Raw genomic sequence first — 14,465 nt, forward strand, 5'->3', positions numbered from 1 at the left:
GGTGCCATAGGATAACAGTCAACCTCAAGATTGGTTTGAACTGCAAGGTTAGTGGTTCAAACTTACCAGTCACTCCTCAGAAACCCTATACAGATTTGTTATGTGTAAGAACAGAATTGTCGGCACTTAACAACAACAGTAATTTTGTTCCGGGAACTTTGTATATGCTATCTTATGATGCAATCGTCATAAAGCATTAAGTAGTAGCCCCATTTCGCAAATGAGCAAACTAAATTCAGGAAGTTTAAGTAACTTACACAGGTAGGAAAGTTGGTTAGTAGCAGGCTCTGAGCTCATACCTCTGAGTATGTTAATTATTTTATGGACCATCTTTATCTTTGCAGAGTTTGGAGCTGAAAGATTCATGGATCTGATGTTGTTATTGTTAAGTACCATTGAGTCAGTTCTGACCCATAGCGACTCTGTGTAGGGTTTCCAAGGAGCGATTGGTGAGCTTGAACCGCTGACCTTCCAGTTCAAACCAACCTTGCAATTCAGTGCATTAACCCACAGTGCCACACCAGTCATGGGAAAATTTCTCTTGGGTCCTCCCACCATCCACCCATTCAGGCCCACATCCAAAGAGTTATGTCATGTCTCCTCTCTTTGCAAAGCAGAAACTCCAGAATCTGCAAGACTCTGTTTCTCTATTATACCCTCTTCAATAACAACACCTCTCTTTCCAGGCATAGAGTCAGAAAACTTGTGGCCACAACCAACATTTAGTCAGTAAGGAAATTCTATTCATTCCATTTTCAAAATATGTCCAGAATTTGACCTGTTCTCATTTCCTCCACTTACTATCACCAGTCTGGCCAAACCCATCAGCATTTCTTGCCTGGGTTATTGAAATAACCTCCTCACTTTCTTCTTTGTCACTGTTCAGCCTTTTATAAACTCAGAGGTGATGTCAGAATACATTGTTCCTCTACACCCGTAAATCCTTTTCATCCTGAGTAAAAGCCTTAAAATAGCCTAGTGGACCCTTCATGACCTACTTCCTCCCCAGCCCATGCACCCTGAGTTGTTGCTTCTCCCCTAAGTCTCACTGCTTCCCACTGCACCCTGGGTTAGACTCCTCAGGCACAAGGGTAGGTATCTGCTCAGTGCTTTGACTCTGACTCTTTTCTCTGCCTGGAATCTTTCTCCAGATATCTTATCTCCTTCAAGTTTTTGCTCAAACATCACCTTCTCAATGTCCTCCCAACTTAATGTTGCAGCTTCCTTGAATTCCTAACTCTCCTCACTCTGTTCCATTTTCCCATATCTATCTCTTATCAACTTACAACATGATGCACGATTTTACCCTTCCTGTTTATTCCTATTATTTGTTGCTTCCCCCAAAATATAAGCTCAAGGAGAACAGGAATGCTGTATCTATATTTACTAACATACCCCTTTTGTCCAAACGACTGCCTGGCACAGCATCAATTCATGAGATGCTGAAAGAATGATACAATGATTGCTTAATTTTCACACTTTAATTGACCCTTTCTGCAGCACAGTACCAAGAGAATTGAAAATGGGAATTTAGGGCTTCCAGGTAATGTTTTCTCAAACTTAAGGACCATGCTGTCTTTGTGATTTTTAAGATTTATATATTTTTTCTGTAGTTTTCTAGTTTGTGGTCTGAAACATCATTATCTTGTCAGCTTTTCTCCCATTATCATTGAGAGTGTAGATTTCTGGACCTCACATACCTTTTGTGAAAATGAGGCTTCCAGTTGTAGCTGCCAGTCATTTTTTCATAAAGCTCATAATTGCTCTGATTATGAACTTAGAGAACTCTCTCCAATGATGCCCAGACCTTGGCTGGTACTTTGGTCTCAGCTACATAGGTTAGTAGTACCCAAGAGACATTTACCAAGATCCTGGATGTCTTTCTTGGACAGTAACTGATGGCAGGACCCATTAACCCATAAATAGAGTTTGATTGATGTTCCTGCTAGCAGCTTTTCTGCTTCCTCACACAGGTAGAATAGAATATTCTACAGGCTCTTGCCACTGATTAGGCATTTAACTTCAAGAAGTACCTAGTGTAACTGACAACTAGGAATTCATTGTACAGTCCCTCTTTCTTTGTTGTTGTTTAGTACTGTGAAGTCGGTTCTGACTCACACCAAGGAGTGGGTTTGAACTGCTTACCTTGTGGGTAGCATTCCAGTGCTTATCTTACAGACTCCCTCTTTCATAACATTTATAAATGTGGTAATTTGTGTTTTCTTTGGTGCTGATCCCAAGAACTTAGCACTGTTTTCAGTTCTGTACCCACAAAAATATTTGGGTATCCTTACTATTTGCTTCCCATTTCTAACCTACATCCTAACTCATGACTTTCTGTAACAAGTCATTCACATATCTTTTGATGTGTAGTTGTGAAGATATCATCAAAGTGATTCTCCAGACTTGACCTTATTCTTAAAATGATCTTTTCAAATAGCACTAGTAGAAATTAAGCATAAAATAATGATGATGGATAATTTATACATATGTACAGGACTTCAAAATTCTTATTAGAAAGATTATGAACTTTAGAGTCAGACAAACCTGAGTTTGAAATTAGCCTTCAATATTTAATTGTTTTACAATAATAGGAGTTCCTGAGTGGCACATACAAGTAAGTGCTAATCTACTAGCCAAAGATTGGTGGTGTGAATCACTCAAGAGATGTCTTAGAATATAGGCCTTGTGATCTGTCTGTGAAAGTTTCCAACTTCAAAAACCCTATGGAGCAGTTGTACTTGGTACACATAATGTCACCATGAACTAGAATATAAATAAATTCCACTAGTATTCCCTACAAGAAGCTCTGGTAGTGTAGTAGTTAGGTCTTCTGCTCCTGTAAAGATTTATAGCCTCAGAAACCATACACAGGGTTGTTATGGGTTGGAACCGACTCCATGGCACACCACCACCACCACCATTATTCACTACACTTACAGAAAGCCTAACACACAGTAGGCAGTCAGTGGATATTTGATAAATGAATGAATGAATGAAGTTCTAAAAAATTGCATGGATGGGTCTTTAGTGATTTAGTCAATTGTTTTAACAATTAGTTTGAAGTCAACTCTTGATATTTTCTTTATAGAAAATCTTATATGGAATGCCAGTATATAAACCTAATAAAAAAAGCAAATAGCACAATTCAAGTTGCAAAACTGCTTGGTTATCAACTGTTGTTACAAAGTTTTAGGGGAGATGTTTTTCCTCTTATACTCCCACCCGTATTAAGATAGACAAGTGCCACAGCTGTCCCTTTGTTAATTATGGATTTATTTTTTGCTCATCCTCACAGTAAAGGTATAGACTTTTGAGGCATTCAAGAGTCACATAGGGTTCCCCTCTTAAATGACTCATATGGATTGTTGTTGTTGTTGTTAGGTGCCATCGAGTTGGTACTGACTCATAGCGATGCTATGCCCAACAGAACGAAACACTGCCCAATCCTGGGCCAACCTCACAATTGTTGCAACCCTTGAGCCCATAGATGCTGGATTCAAGACCTACATTTTTTCTCCCTTATGACCCTTTGAAATAATGAAAACAGAGCAGATCATCAATTTTATGTTCAACAAATCAGCCACTTAATTTCATCTCACTGATTGTTGTTGTTGTTAAATGATTACAATCCCTTAAATGTTACACCACTTTTCCCACTTCCTCCCTGTGTTTCTTGTTTCCAGTCCTCCTTTTTGCCCTTCTGAATTTCGGTCTTAGGTAAATGTTTTCCTTTTGATCTTGAACGCTGACCATTTTATGGTGAGCCTATCTCACTAGTGCTGTTCCCCTACATACTTCTCTATAGAGTTCTGGTGTGGCACCACAATATAAGCACTGGGCTGCTAACTACAAGGTCTGTGGTTCAAATTCATGAACCACTCCTCAGAAACTCTATACAGGGTTGCTATGAGTTGGAAACAACTTTATAGCACTTAGCGACAGTAACATACTTATCTATTGCTTGACTAAAATTGAGCCATGAAGGATGAACTCAATTACAGACCTGAAGGAAGAATCAAGTCCATAGTAGGGGATTCCACCAGTCTCTTGCTGACCAGTAAGCTTGGCCTCTTTTATGATTTTGAATTCTGATCCTTATTTTCTCCCACTTTATCCAGGACCTTGTAATGTGATCCATTTTAGAGTAGTTGGTTGTGGTAGCTGGGCACCATCTAGTTCTGCTCTTATAGAGCTTATGAGCTTTTAAGACCTCAGGCATTGTTCAACAAGTAGGAGGTAGATTGTTGCTGTTGTTGGTAAGTGTCATCGAGTCACTTCCGACTCAAAACAACACTGTATAGGGTTTCTGAGTAACAGCTGGTGGGTTTGAACTCCTGACCTTATTGTTTTCAGTCTAGTACCACATCAGGAGTCCTAGGAGGTAGAATAGAAGCACTAAATACTTTTTTTTGGAAAGATGATAATTACACATTTGGAAATTATTATACAGTTTCAAGTAAGATAGTAGAGAAAAGATTTGTGATAACACTAATATAATTTGCTAGTAGAGAATCACGTTTACTCATTAAAGCAATTTCTCTAAGGACTATTGTTACTAGATGCCATCAACTCAGTCCTGACTCATAGTAATGCTATGTACAACAGAACAACACACTGCCCAGTCCTGTACCATCTTCATAATTGTTCCTGTACCATTCTCACTATTATTTCTATGTTTGAGTCCATTATTGCAACTCCTGTGTTGATCCACATCACTGAGGGTCTTCTCCTTTTTCTTTGATATCTAGCATGATGTCTTTTTCCAGGGACTGGTCTCTCCTGATAAAATGTCCAAAGAGATGAAGTCTCACCATTCTGACTTCTAAGAAGCATTCTGACTGTATTTTTTCCAAGATATATATGGTTATTCTTCTGGCAGCCCCTGATATATTCAACAATTCTCATCAGCACCTTAATTCAAATGCATCAATTCTTCATTCATTGTCTTGCTTTTGCTTGCATATGAGGTGATTGAAAATACTATGAATTGGGTTGGGCACAGATTAGTCCTCAAAGTGTTATCTTTGCTTTTTAAAACTTTAAAGATGTCTTTTGCAGTAGATTTGCCCCAGTGCAGTATGTAGCTTAATTTCTTGCCTGCTGCTGCATTGTGGATCCAAGTAAAATCTTCTCTCCACTTATCATAAGGTTGCTTTATTGGTGCAGTTGTGAGGGTTTCTGTGTCCTGTATGTTGTGCTGTAATCTATGTTGACAACTGAAGTCTTTGATTATCATCAGTAAGAGCTTCAAGTTCTTTTTCCTTTCTACATGCAATGTTGTATCATTTGCATATTGCAGGTTGTTAATGAGTCTTCCTCCAGTCCTGATGCTGTGTTCTTCTTCATATAGTCCAGATTATTTGCTCAGCATGCAGTAGGGAAAGGATACAACCCTGATACACACCTTTCCTGATTTTAAACCATGCAGAATCCCCTATTTTGTATGAATGCATGTTTCTTGATCTGTGTACGTATTATGTATGAACACAATTAAGTGTTCCAAAATTCCCATTCTTCACAATAGTATCTATAATTTGTTTTGATCTGCACAGTTGAGTGGACAGTCAACACCACACAAGTAAACATCTTTCTGGTATTCTCTACTTTCAGCTAAGATTTATTTGATATCACCAATGTTATTTCTTTTTCCATGTCCAAATCTGCCTTGAATATCTGTTGATATTCTGTTGATGTACTGTAGCAACCATTTTGTATTATCTTTAGCAAAACTTTACTTGCATATTGATATTAATGATAGTGTTCAATAATTTCTTTGGATCCATTGGATCATCTTTCTTAAGAATGAGCACAGATATAGATCCCTTCCAGTTGATTGTCCAGGCAGTTGTATTCCAAATTTCTTGGCATAAATTAATGAATGCTTCTAGTGTTGCATCAGTTTGTTGAAACATTTCAATTGGTATTCTGTAGATTCCTGGAGTCTGCTTTTTGCTAATGCCTTCAATGCAGCTTGAACTTCTTTTAATACCATTAATTCTTGATCATATACTATTTGCTGAAATTGTTGAATGTTGATAAATTCTTTTTGAAATGGTGACATGTATATTCTTTACATCTTCTTTTGATGCTTCCTGTGTCATTCTCTAATTTGACTATATTCATTATTTGATATTGCAACTTGAGGTTAGACTTTTTGCTTCAGTTTTTATCAGAAATGCTGAACATGTTCTTCCCTTTTAGTTTTCTAACTCCAGGACTTTGAACATTTCATTATACTACTTTGCTTTGTCTTCTTGAGCTGCCCTTTGAAATCTTCTGTTCAACTCTTTTACTTCATCATTTCTTTCAATGGCTTTAGCTATTCTACAATCTTTTAGAGTCTCTTCTGACATCCATTTTATCTGTTCTTTCTTTCCTGTCTTTCTTGTTAATGACCTTTTGTTTTCTTCATGTCCTTAATGTCACCCCACAACTCATCTGATCTTCAATCATTAGTGTTCTATGTGTCAGATCTATTGTTGAGATGTCTTCTTGCAGATTTGTTTTAATTTCCCTTAAGCTTCAAATTGATCTTGCATAAAAGCAATTGATGGCCAGTTCCACAGTAGGTTCCTTGCCTTGTTCTGACTGATGATATTGAGCTTCTGCATTGTTTCTTTCAACAGATGTAGTAGATTTGATTCTCGTGTATTCCATCTCTGTGAATAGTCATTGTTTATGTTGTTGAAAAAGATATTTGTAATGAATAAGTCATTGGTCTTACAAAGTTCTATCAGTTATCTCCAGAGTTGTTCCTATTACTGAGGTTCTGATTTTCCAGCTCCTGATCTTTCTTCTTTGTTTCCCACTATCTCATTCTAATCACTAGTAATTATCAATGCATGCTGATAGCATATTTGGTCCATTTCAGGCTTCAATTTCTTTAACTTTGACAGTAATAGTTTGTGCATAATTTGAGTAAGAGTCATCTGAACTGAACTTCTTTGTAGGGCTGTTGTTGTTGTTGAGTGCCGAGGAGTCATCTCCGACTCATTGCGACCCTGTACAGGGTTTCTGAGGCTGCAAATCTTTACGGAAGCAGAAAGCCTTATCTTTCTCCTGCAGAACAGCTGGTAGTTTCGAACTGCTGACCTTGTGGTTCGCAGACCGATTCGTAACCACTACACTATTAGTACATTATATTTTACTAGTTTCATATATTCATTTATGTATATGTGAAAATCATGTAATTGTATTTGATTTGATAAAATATTTTATCATTCACACTTTTTGCTAACCAAGTGGTTCTTTTCCTTGCTTATGATGGCTTAATGCACTTTGGAGAGATTTGGTTTTGGTGAATATCTCTGTTTATGAAAGTCATACTCTAATTTATTTCAGTTACTATGGTTTCAAGAAAAATTACAATAAAAAAAGGTCAACATCCTTGATGTTGCCAATATACTTTTAGCATTTCCTTCCACTTGAAAGAGAAAAATATGATTCATTTACCTCTGTAGCTTCCGCTTATTTTCCATAACTTTCATGGCAATTTTCTTCACTCACTATGCCTTTTAACTACAATTTCCCACATTTTAAAGATTTAAAGGATGGAAAATAACACACTATTTTTTTATGGCATGTCTTTTGAAAAAACAGAATCTATGTTTGTGCCTTAACTAAGGCAGTTATTTAAGTCAAACCTTTTAGTTCTCTGTGTTTTTGAGAAGGGTAGTTTCAGAGGCCTCAGAGAAACAACAAATCCAAGTGGATCATTTATTTAATATTTTCAGATTACACATTTTTTGTTATAACTTTATTGGCCACATATTGAATGCAAATACTTCTCTTTTCATTAAAATTTCTATTATAGAAAACTATGACTTCATTTTTGTTTTCAATTAAGGAAATTGCTTAGCTTAACTTTCTAAACTTTTTAATCAGCAGAACTACCCAACAGAGAAATTGAACTGCTTCTCTGGGTAAGAGAGAATGCCTCATCCCTGTAGATACCAGACCAGCATGGAGGGGTGTTTATCAAGGAATCATTGGCAGGATTCCTTTCGTAGGAAAGAGAATATTGTCTATAGCTACAAGTTTTTACATCCAGCCACTGTGACCTTGTCATAACTAAATTTAGAGAACATGGCCTCTAATTATTTATTCTTTCAAAGTTTCTTCCAGGAATCCTAGTCCAGGAGGGAAGGGATTGCATTCTAGTTTCCTACACTGCTGTAACCACAGATGGTTGGCTTTCATGAAGAGAAATCTAGTTTTCACAATTTTGGAGGCTGAAAGTCCAAATCAGGGTCTTAGTTTTATTGCTTTTTTTTCTTCCAGTTTATGATGGTTGTGTGCCACTGAGTCTGTTCTGACTCATCATGACTCTATATAGGGTTTCCAAGTCTGTAAATCTCTGTTGTTATTGTTAAGTGTTTCCAAGGAGCAGCTGGTGACCTTGAACCACCGACCTTGCAATTCAAATGACTTTGCAGTCTGACGCATTAGCCCACAGTGCCATACCAGAAAACCTCATCTTCCTCTCATGAAGTGATTGGTAGATTTGAACTACTGACCCTGTGGTTAGCAGCCCAGTTCATAATCCACTACATTACCAGGGCTCCTTTAATTTCTGAGAATCCTTGTCATTTCTTTACACATATATGGGTCCTTCATATGGAGCCTGGTTTTCTATGTGTGTGTGTTTGTGCCTATTAAGGTCTTTTGTGACCGTAAATAGTTAGGTTTAAGACATACACTGTACTGGTATGACCTCAACTGATTACTTTATTACATTTGATTTGGGCATGAAAGATGATATATTACATTAGATTGCATTAAGGAAAGTATCTGCTTTACTCAAGGTCAACTGATTTGATGTAACTACTTTAAAAATATGTTGTTGTTGTTACGTGCCGTCAAGTTGGTTCTGATTCATAGTGACCCTGTATAGCATTTCCAAGGAACAGCTAGTGAGTTTGAACTACCAACCTTGTGGTTCAAATCGACCCTGCAGGCAAGTGCTTATCCTATAGCACCACACCAGGACATGTATCAATTCCATGATAGTGTCTAGATCTGTGCTTTAACAAAATTCTGGAAACTATGAACTAGCCAAATAGACACATAAAAGCAAATATTATATAGGGTAATTCACCTAGGTACTGGGTTTAACTGGATATACAACCTTGAGCAAGCAACTTTTTATGTATGTGGTGTTGTTGTTAAGTGCCACTAAGTCCATTCTGACCCATAGCAATCCTGTACAGGGTTTCCAAGGAGCAGTTGGTGAGCTTGCATTGCCGACTTTGTAGTTCAAACCAACTTTGCAGGTCACAGTGCCACACCAGAACTTTATGTATCTATGTATCATTTAATTAATTTTGGATTTTCATATTTGTTTTAGATGGTGAGAAATAGTGATTCTTGATATGGCTCCTTCCCCAATCACATCTACTGGTTATCTGAGTCTTCTTTATTTTGTCCTCAATTAACTTTATTTAGGTTTGCAAGTAAAATTTTGCTGAAGGTAATTCAAAAATGGCTGCAACGATACATCAAAGGGAAACTGTCGGAAATTCAATCTAAACTCAGAAGAGGATGTGGAACAATGGATATCACTGCTAATGGCAGATGGATCATGGCTGAAAGAATGAATACCAGAATACTAGAAAGATGTTCACTTGTGTTTTATTGACTATACAAAGGCACTGGACTGTGGATCTTGACAACATATGGGTAACATTGCAAAGAATGGGTATTCTAGAACACTTCATTGTGCTCATGAGGAACCTGTACAAATGACCAAGAGAAAGTAATTTGAACAGAACAAGGGGACACTGAGTGGTTAGAAAAGGTGTGTGCCAGGGTTGTATCTTTTAACCATAATTATTCCATCTGGACACTGAGCAAATAATCTGAGGAACTGGATTATATGAGGAAGAATGTGGCATTAAGATTGAAGGAAGACTCATCAACAACCTGGATATGCAGATTAGCAGGCTTGCTTGCTGAAAGTGAAAAAGACTTGAAATGCTTCCTGATGAATGGCAAAGAACACAGCCTTCAGTATGGATTGCACCTCAATGTAAAGAAAACAAAAATCCTTACCACTGTACCAATAAATAACATCATGATAAAAGAGAAAAAATTGAAGTTGTCAAAGACTTCATTTTGCTAAGATCAACACTCATGGATACAGTAGTCAAGAAATCAAGCAAAATATTGCTTTAGGCAAATCTGCAGCAAAGACCTCTTTAAAGTTTTCAAGAGCAAAAATATCAGTTTGAGAACTAAGGTCCATCTGACCCAAGCCAGGGTATTTTCAGTAGCCTCATAAACATGTGAAAATGGACAATGAATAAGAAGACCATAGAAGAGTTGATGCATTTGAGTTACGGTGTTGGAGAAGAATAGAAAAGTACCATGGAGGCTCTCTAGCTTGTGATCTGAACCAGTTTCCATTGAGCCTGATTCCCCCCCCCCGCCCACCCACCATAGCAGAAGCCCTGAAGCTGCGCCTTCCCACCGAGGATGAGACCCTGACCTGAGCCGCCACAACAAACAAATGGTCAAGGTGTTGACCCCCAGCTGTATGCTGAGCTGAGCGCCAAGAGCACACAGAGTGGCTTCCTACTGGATGACGTTATTCAGACCTGCTCGTACAACTGGGCCACTGGTACATTGTGACCTTGGGCAGTGTGGTGGGCAACGAGGAGTTGTACAATGTGGTCAAAGAGCTCTTCAACCCCATCACAGAGGACCTGCATAGTGGCTATATGTTCTGCGATGAGCACACGATTATCTCACTCTGATCATCTGCAGGCTGTTGATGACTTGGACCCCAACTATGTGCTGAGCTCATGGGTGCACAGTGGGCAGCAGCATCAGTGACTTTTGCCTATCCCTGCCCTCCCTCCCACTTCCCCACTCACCAACAGCAGTTGGGGGAAACACCGCTCCATCAATAAGCTGGCCAGTGGAAACCTTGTCGTGCCTCGACAGTGACCTGTTGGACAGGTACTAAGAGCTCAAGAGCATGACCCAAGCAAAGTAGCATCAGCTCAGCCATGCCGACCTCCTCTTTGATAAGCCCGTGTTGCCCCTTCTGTTGGCCTCTGGCATGGCCTGCTTCTTGCACAATGTAAATAAGACTTTCTTGGTATAGATCAATGAGGAGGACCTCCTGCGGGTTATCTCCATGTGGAAAGCAAGCAACATGAAGCGTTAACCCACTTCTGCAATGACCTCACCAATATCAAGATATTCTTCAAGTCCAAGAACTACAAGTTCATGTGGACCACTCACCTGGGCTATGTCCTCACTTGCCTGTCCAACCTGGGCACAGGGCTGCAGGCAGGTGTCAGATCAAGCTGCCCCACTTGAGCAAGCATGAGAAGTTCTCAGAGGTGCTCAAATAATGGTGGCTGCAGAAGCCAGGCACAGGTGAGTGGACATGGCCATCCTCTCCAATGCAGACCACTTGGGCTTCTCGGTGGAGGAGTTGGTGTAGATGATAGTGAACAGTGTGAAGGAGTAGGGCCAGCCCATCAACAACCTCATGCCAGCCATCTCCAGCCCATAACTTCCTAATTTCTTACGGAGTTGTATCTCAGTCACCGCACTGGCGGCTGAGCCCTTAGCGTCCTTGCAGACTCTGCTGTTGTCTGTTGTAGAGTTTATTTTTGATGGCTAAGGTGTTGCTGATGCTGAAATAAACTACGTTTTGATCTGCAAAAAAAAGTAGGGGCTGCTAGAAAAATCAGCAAATATATGTTGGAAGAAGTACAGCCAGAATGCTCCTTAGAAGCCAAGATGGGCAGATTCTTTTTCATACTTCAAACATATTATCAGGAGTGACCAGTTCCTGGAGAAGGATATCATGTTTGGTAAAGTGGAGAGGGTCAATGAAAATGAGGAAGACCTCCCAAGGAGATGGATTGACACAGTGGCAGCAGCAGTGAGCTCAAACTAACAACAATTATGAAGTTGGCACAGTACCTGGCAGTGTTCCTTCTGTTGTGTAATAAGGCCACTATGAGTTGGAAACAACAACAACAGCCACAACACAGTGTACTTGGAGGTAAACAAATCATATACATTGAATAAACCAGAACATAGCAGGCTAACTTATTTCATTTGATTATGGCTCTAATGTTAACCTCTTGTAGAGTCCCATCATTGATTATGCTAAATCAAGTAATGCCAACACACACATTGTCCCTGTGATAATTCTACAGTTCCTAGTTCTTTGGCCAACTAGTTGTTGTCATGGACTAATTATATGTGCTTAAATCACTTGGCCCTGACTAATAAAGATTCACAAAAATCCACTGCTGTCGAGTTGATTACAACTCATAGCAACCCTATAGGATAGAGGAACAGTTGCATAGTGTTTACAATGTTTTAATCTTTATGGAAACACACTGCCATATCTTTCTCCCTTGAATGATGGGAGTTCAAACCTCTGATTTTTGATGAGCAGCTGAGTGGTTAACCTCTGCACCAGCAGGACTCTTAAGAGTAGATTACTTAATGTTCATAGCAGCACTATTTACAATAGCAAAAAGATGGAGACAGCAGAAGTCCCCATCAACTGAAGAATGGATAAACAAACTGTGGTACATATACACAATGGAATATTATGCTACCTTGAAGAACAATAAGGAAGCTGCAAGCCACCACATAACATGGTTGAATCTTGAGGACATTATGCTGAGGGAAATTAGTCAGTCACAAAAGGAGAAATACTGCATAGGACCATTATTGTAAAAGAGTAAGAAAAAGAACCCACACTAAAAGGGGAACAAAAATTAAAATTATATATATATTTGAGGATTGCCGGGATGTATGGGATGAGGGGAAAGGAGGGTGGGAGGAGAATATAGAGCACAGGATAGGGAATAGACATAGGATAGCTTGGGTGCTGGGGTGGGGGTGCTGTGGGGGCAATACAGAAGAAGAGGGAGGGGAATGGAAAAACAAGGCGGATGGGAGAACAATTAGGCAGGTTTGCATTGGCTAAGTGGGACAGAGGTAAATAATGACATATGCACAACCTTGGAAAACAGGGCTCCAGGATACAGGGATTGAGGCATGGTTTGAATGGGAAATTAATGTTAAGATGCTTGGCTGTCTTTTGACTCTTGGTTTCTCTTGCCTAACACTGTAAAATAGACACTTGATAGGGAGAGAAAGGAATAGCCAGAAACATCACTATAGAAAGCCTGTAAGTCCGGCTTCAGCTTATAACTTATTGGAATACGTTAAAGGGGGCTAGAAGATGCCCAGTTAAAGAGGCTTCCTGTGGAGCCTTTGCATTGCATAAGACCATAGGTGTAACCCTGGACCCCATCCAGAATCATCTGAGGTGGGAAATTTCCACTTGAAAAGACATGTAGACCAGCCTGGAGTGGCTAGAAGAACAGCAGATACTTTGTGAAAGAAAAACCAGCAGATAAAATCAAACACAATAATGGCAGTTTGTTCACCTGGGAGCCATCAAGGCAACTGGTTGGGTCCCCTCAGAGCAAACTTCCTTCAAAGACTAAGACTCAAGGGGAATACACAAGCAGGCATGTGATCTGGCTGGTGACTACATTGGTCACCGATAAAGGGAAGAGGGGGAAAAACAGCAATGAAGTTGGGAGCTCAGTCCGGCCACATTCAATAGACCCCTGTGAACCCGGGTGGAGACCTGGATAGCCAGAAGTACGGCAAGTCCCAGGGACTCCTGGGCCCAGAGGCAGTGACATGGCCACAGAGGACTAGAGCGGAAGCATCCAGCTGATAAGAAGTGAGGGGAGATGCACAATAACACCCATACTTTCAGATAGTACCCACATGACCTGGCTTCAATGGCTGGATGATCAGAACTCAACTAGAAGAAGAAAGAAGAGGGGGTGTGTGAAAAAAAAAAAAGAATAACCTGTTACGATTTGATGAACTTTAACTATACTTATGGATATAGTAGCTCAAAAAAGGGAACAAATCTTTACAGTGAGGATCACTCCCACCCCATTGGTACACAGGGTTGACAGGGATGAGCAACTTAGACATTGGCTACTCAAAATGGGGGGGCTATAAAAGCAAGAAGTGACTGGCTTACAAGCTTTCAAGAGGGAGCCTAGTTCCAGACAGGGCAGGGGAAGGTAGAATTTCCACGGAATGCTTTCCAATCTGTTGGGATGGAGCTAATGAAACGAGGTGGAGATAAGACTCTTGTGATACATTGATGAATAATTGCCATCAGGACTGACTGTGAGGGTCAGAAATGAAAAGGTAGATGTTTTTGAAGTTTTTTAACCAAAGGAGGGGAGTGATTGATTTTGCAGTCCAGGAGCGGAGGTCCCTGGGACCATCAAGAGAGAAGAGCGGAGTGGCTGGGGACACTAGACTCAGGGAGGGGGAGGAGTTGTGTGCTGACAGCTGGGGGACAGGCCTGTAGGGTGTAACCTCTGGTTATTTGATGATGCATGGAGGGGATTGTAATCATTGTAATGAAACAAAATACTATAGGATGA

The 14,465-nt window shown here is 39.8% G+C and overlaps 1 pseudogene; it reads left to right on the top strand.

The window, feature by feature from the left end:
• Positions 1 to 220: 220 nt before the first annotated feature.
• On the top strand, positions 221 to 11,455 carry LOC102820331 (annotated as a pseudogene).
• The last annotated feature ends 3,010 nt before the right edge of the window (positions 11,456 to 14,465 follow it).

This window comes from Chrysochloris asiatica, unplaced genomic scaffold (assembly GCF_000296735.1).
Source record: "Chrysochloris asiatica unplaced genomic scaffold, ChrAsi1.0 scaffold00207, whole genome shotgun sequence".
Classification (NCBI taxonomy): domain Eukaryota; kingdom Metazoa; phylum Chordata; class Mammalia; order Afrosoricida; family Chrysochloridae; genus Chrysochloris; species Chrysochloris asiatica.